The sequence below is a fragment of the Cupressus sempervirens genome, chromosome 3 (assembly GCF_028749045.1).
Source record: "Cupressus sempervirens isolate cs-2001-9-10 chromosome 3, ASM2874904v1, whole genome shotgun sequence".
Lineage (NCBI taxonomy): Eukaryota > Viridiplantae > Streptophyta > Pinopsida > Cupressales > Cupressaceae > Cupressus > Cupressus sempervirens.
In genome coordinates, this window is record NC_143120.1 from 423,307,125 (window position 1) to 423,313,415 (window position 6,291).

Sequence of the window (6,291 nt, forward strand, 5' to 3'; positions counted from 1 at the left end):
GAATATAAATGTAAGGTCGTACTTAAAGGTGTTTACAACGGATGACAGAGTTCACAATGTTCACATGGCGGATATGGTCTGACGACTTAGAGCAGAAGCTTAGGAAACAGAGATGAAAGAAGCAACACCGACATAATGTTAGTTGTTTACTTATTTATATGCAAGGCAGGGAGAGAATTATAGAATCACCTCTTAAATAAAGAAAATTGGAATACAATGTCTCTGCTTAAGTTCAAGATGTCTGTGTTGATATGGATAATAATAGTGCAAGCTCATTTTTCATTTTCAGCAGCATATTTTCAAGATGAGAGAAGTTACTTGCTGGATTTCAAGGCTGGTCTTGAAATCTCCTCGGGTCGTTCACCATCTTGGCAGGGATTCAATTGTTGTGATTGGGAGGGTGTTGGCTGTGATCACCATACATCCCATGTCATCACCCTTGATCTAAGTACTGAGCCTGATGCGAGTGATTATCTGGAGACTGGGGAGCTTCGTCCATCGCTGTTTAATCTGCAGCATCTACAACACTTGGATCTCAGCGGCATTAACTTTGAAGGTATTTCTATTCCTCCCCAGCACTCGAAACTTCGAAGGCTTACATTTCTTAGCTTGTCACATGCTGGATTTGGCGGCGAAGTCCCTCTAGAGTTGGGAAATATGTCAAGCATGCGTCATTTGGATATTTCACATAATGACAACTTGCTTGGAAGTACGCTTCATGTATGGGTAAGAAATCTAAGGAGCCTGGAATTCTTAGGAATGGGAAGAGTGGACCTGAGCATGGCGTCTGAGCACTGGGGTGATGCCCTTAGCGGTCTTCAAAACCTTACCCAGATTCACCTGTCTAAGTGTGGGCTGTCAGGTACTATCCAAGATCTCTCAAACCTTACCTGTTTATCACATCTGCATATCTCAAAGAATTCGTTCCCTCTTGGACTGCCCTCTTGGTTTGAGAATGTGTCGTCATTGGTTTCACTTGATCTCAATAGTTGTGGCCTAAATGGTTTCATCCCTCCCAGCTTCATGTCCCGTTCAAGACTGAGAAAACTTGTGCTTCATAGTAATCCCGACTTGAAAGAAAACCTTTCTTTCATTCTAAGCCATTCTTCCTCAATGGTTGTGCTGTCACTATATCAATGCAATTTAACGGGAGCTTTCCCCACTTGTAGTGCAAACTTTTTAAAACTTAAGATCCTGGATCTGGGGTATAACGAACTGGAGGGCAAGATACCATCACCTTTCGGCAGCTTCCCAGCCCTTAGAGTTCTTGATCTTCGTCACAATCGGCTAAGCGGTCATATTCCCCCGTCTCTGTGTCAGCTTCCATTACTAAATGAGCTCTACCTGGGCCATAACAATTTGTCAGGGACAATCCCTCATTCCATTTCAAATCTCGCTAGTTTAGTAGCATTGTCACTTCCTTCCAGTGGATTAGGAGGCAACATGTCGCTTAAACTATTTGAAAATCTAACCCACTTAGAAGATTTGAACCTTTCAGAAAATCAGCTTCGCATTGAGATCTTTACAAGCTGGGTTCCTCAATTTGCCAAGCTAGGTTCACTTATATTGCGGTCTTGCAAATATAGAAGGCAACATACCTCCATTTTTGTCCCAGCAGTATCTGTTGAATTGGCTAGATCTGTCAAATAACAACATTGTGGGAAATATTCCTTTGTGGCTATGGGATAGTTCTTTTCTTGTAATGCTCAATCATTCGAACAACAGTCTAGAAAGTTCTCTCCCCCTCCAGATTTCTAATCCTTTTCATTCAGGACTTGCATGGGAACAGACTATATGGAACTCTTCCTCATTTTTGATAGGGTTTTAGTACTCTTAGATCTATCTAATAATGGATTTAATGGGTCCATCCCTGAAAGAAATATTGTATCATACTATCTATCATTGTCAGGGAATAACCTGGTCGGAGAAATTCCAAGTTCTATATGTATGTCTTATAATATAATGGTTTTGGACTTGTCAAAGAACAAGTTGACAGGTATGATTCCTCCAGAAATTGGCGATTGCTCTGAATTAGAAATCTTAAAATTGTCTCAAAATGTTTTGAAAGGGGAGACTCCAGAGGAGTTGGGGTCTCTGCAGAGCCTTCGCACATTGAATCTCAATGGCAACATGCTGCAAGGTATTATTCCACCGTCTTTTGCAAGATTTGCACATCTCCAAATATTTGATCTAGGACAACGCAATTTTGAAGGTAGGATTCCAGTTTGGATTGAAGAGTTGACAGATTTGAGAATACTTAGCTTGGCCTCTAATAAGTTCAATGGTAGAATTCCTCTTGAGTTGTTCAGGTTGCAACACCTCCAAATCTAGACTTACCTGGTAATCAGTTATCAGGACATATTCCTTCTAATGTGAACAAGTTATGTGCTCTGGTGAATGATTCACAAAGTTCCTATTTACAATATTCTGCATATTATGAGGAAGGCTCGGCTGGGGACACGGACTATGGATTCAATTTCGCTAATGAAGTAATAGTTTGGATAAAAGGAAGGGCGAATCCATACTTCAAAATAATTTAAGAGAATAAGTTCATGGATTTCTCTCGTAATAACTTGTCAGGTAATATTACACCAGAATTGGGGCTTTTGAGAGGATTAATTTCTCTCAACCTATCAAATAATAATTTTAGTGGCACAATTCCAGAATCATTAGGAGCCATGGCTCGCTTGGAATCACTAGATTTTTCAGAAAACAAGTTGTTCGGGAAGATTCCAAATCAACTCTTAAATCTCACATTTCTTAGTGTGTTGAATCTTTCTAACAATATGTTGTCAGGTTCAATACCACAGGGAAAGCAGTTTTTAACTTTTGAGGCTTCTTCTTTTCTAGGAAATCCTAATCTTCATGGATCTCCCCTTGAAAACAAGACGAGAGGTGTTGGTTTTGGTAGAAAAGATAACTATGAAGTATTGAATAATACAACTAATGAAAGTGTAGATGCTGATCTAATAGACCGTTGGTGGGCAGTCGGAGTGGTGTTATGTTATGGAGTGGGATTCGCTACTGTAATTGCAGTGTTGTGCTTCCACTTAAAATGGAGACACATATGCTTTTTGTTCATGGATAATTTCATCTATTATCTATTTGAATGATGAACCGATGATGCTTCACAAAAGATGTTTCTATTTGAATGATGAACCTTTAGATGATGCTTCACAAAAGATGTTTCTATCTTGTTTGAAATATTTCAATATTAGCTCATTTTAGGAAAAAGATAAATAATTTTTTGAAAATTAATAGTACTACACAATGTACTTTTCTTTAAAAGTATATATAAATTTTGTTGTTATTTTAAGCATTTGTAATTAATGATCAGAATTATTAAAATACATGACAAAGTTTTGTCTTTTTTCTTCTTTTTAAATTATTCATTAAGTTTTACTTAAGATTAATTTTGTTGAGTAAAAGCGTGAAATGGTACTCCTCCATTACCTTGACAGATAGACAGTTAAATTGTTGTTGTGTCTCAGCTACCTTGTATTGATGTAATCCAGTCAATGCTTTTCCCTCTTGGCATTTATTTCTTTGCACTGTATTTTCCTGGACCGCTAATCTGTACTCGCTGTCCTTATATTACCGCGCTACACATTTTCATTTCTCATATTATGGCTACACAAATGTAGATTGCTTGATGAATAAGAAAAAGGGTAAAATAGTCATTTTGGGGATCGATTAAAACTGTACAAAGGAATGTAATTGCGAACCAGAAGAAGGGAAAAAAATGTCATTTTTTGGTAGTGATGATTGCCTACCATTTATGAAAGTCAGCAGTATAATATGAGTTATGCAGATTTATTTTCATCTGTTCCGTTTAAGGGTTTTACGTAAAGAGAATCATAATTGTTTTGTTTTAGGATTTGTTTCGTAGAGAGAATAAAATCTATTGTTTAGAGTTTTGTAGCTAGGAGCATATGATTTGAGGCCTTCTTCTTACCGAAAGGTGCATTTTAAGAGTCAACTGAATAATAAAATGAAAATGACTCTTCTTTTAGTTGATGGCATTTATGTTTATTTGATTATTACATGTGTTTTAGTTTAATCAGACTTTGGACAGTAAAGAGTATTTACTACTTGAGAGGACACGCATTACGCTTTTGTTTATTCCACGCCAAAACAAACTTTTGCATAAGAATTTAAAAAGGAATTAAAGGTATGTTCATGTTGACAAGTTATCATATGGATGTAATATGAAACACTTGGAATGTGGTAAATATTAACATCTCTTTTATTAAATCAATTAAAATCAACTGAAAATATATAAATTTAACAATGTAATTTTTTATAAATTGTTAAATATAATTTATAAAATTTAATTCAATGATGTATACGTTAGTTTTCTATATTAAAAATATGTTAATTATTAAATACTTAAAATATAAGGTAGAAAATTATATATAAATATGTTTGTTAAATTCAATATATTTGAAGTTTATCTATATATAATACTATATTAAAATACATTTATTAGATAGTTAATGTATTACAAATTGTAAAACGTATTAAGTTATTCCTAATATTGTATATAGTAACACATGAAAATTTAAGAATTTTATTTTAAAATTAAATTATTTAATTTTTTTTATTAAATAAAATCTTAGATTTCTCATTTGAACATAATGGAATCTTCAAAAAAATCTAATTTGAATTAATAATAAAAAATTAAATCTAATTTAAAATTTAATGAAAAATAAACAGTGAATTGAAAATATAAAAATATTTATATTCAAATTGAGTACTTTCTTAAGCTCAAATATATAGTTAAATTAGTTATAAATATAATATATAATATCAATAGTTGTTAGATGGAAAATTGTGGAATTTGAACAAGTCTCATTAGACAATTGTGGTGATCTTGATCATGCAAACTAGAAGTGAAAAAAATTTAGAGAAATTAGAAGATGAAATATGTCAGCACATGGAAGAAATAAACAAATGAAGATAATTCAAACTATTAGAAAACCTACTAAAATGTTGACATGTATATAATGGTACATCACGTTTTCTCTTTTGAACACTCCAATATTTTCTAGTTTAGTTGTTATAGTTGTGCATGATTTTAGAAGTTTCAAATGTTCTTTCGACATACATAAATTAACTAGTAAATATTCTATGAACATTAGGAGCAAGATATTTTACGAATAATTCAAATACCAAGTTCATTTTAGATTCATAATGTCCATGTTCCTTGATATTCTTACCACCTTTTTGTTTCTCTATCTTTATTCCTTTCTCTCCCTCTACATCTCTTTGCATCTCTTTCCCCTCCTTTGTTTCATTTGATTTTGAAATTAAAGAGCACCAAAAATGGGGTCTGACTTATAAACAACATGATGTAAAATAGCTTAAGGTTTGAAACAATTTTTTTAAAGCCTACCCCCTTTCTTAATTTCCAAAACCCCCTAAACAGAGTTTCCCAATATCTAATAGTGAAAATACCAATAGCCATAACCATAATATATACAAAATTAACAATTACGAGGAGTCCATAAAATTAGGATAAACAAAGTCCACCTGGGTTGAGTGATGAAGCAAATATATATATAAGCCAACAAAGCTAGCTCTCTTTATTCCTCTTCTTCCCCTCTTACTTTTCCAAAGAAAAATCCAACCATTCATCAACCATAAACCTATATAAGGAGCCAGTGGTGTCCACCCCCATTGCTCTAGTAAGCCCTTCTTTCTCAACATGAAGCAAACAATGAGTCAAAGTCGCATAATGCATAACCCGAACTAAAGACCTGGCCACATAATCAAACCACTATTCCATAACCTCCTCCCTCTCCTCCAACTTATTAAATCTCTTCTCTAGGGTGGAATTCTCCTCTTTTTGGGACTGAGTTTCACCTTCGAGGGTCACCTAGTGGTCATTATTCAAACTCTTCTTCTTCTTATCTCTCTCATGATGGTGGGAAGGGGAGTGAAGCAGTCTCTCTTGTCCCTTTCCCTTTTTGAATTATCAAGGGTATCATTCTTGAAGGCATTTGAAATATTTGATGGTATAGGGCTTAAGCACCTATTAGTAGGGCCTATCTCCCCCCCTTTCTGGATAATCATCATTAGCTATGTTTTCATCTTCATCCTCAATTTATCATTTCCTATTAGCCTTCTTTTTCTTTCTTTTCTAAGGGGTTTTATTCTTTCCACTACCACTAGAATCGAAACTAGTAGGGAAATCATGCTTGGCCTTGCAATCCTTTTGCATTAGTTTCTTCTTATTCCTAAGGGCATTTAGTTTCCATATTGGACGCAACCTCAATAGAGACTTGAGTG

The 6,291-nt window shown here is 34.5% G+C and overlaps 1 pseudogene; it reads left to right on the top strand.

Annotated features, from left to right (window-relative positions):
* Window positions 1-216: 216 nt before the first annotated feature.
* Window positions 217-3,113, top strand: LOC149566832 (uncharacterized; annotated as a pseudogene).
* Window positions 3,114-6,291: the final 3,178 nt, after the last annotated feature.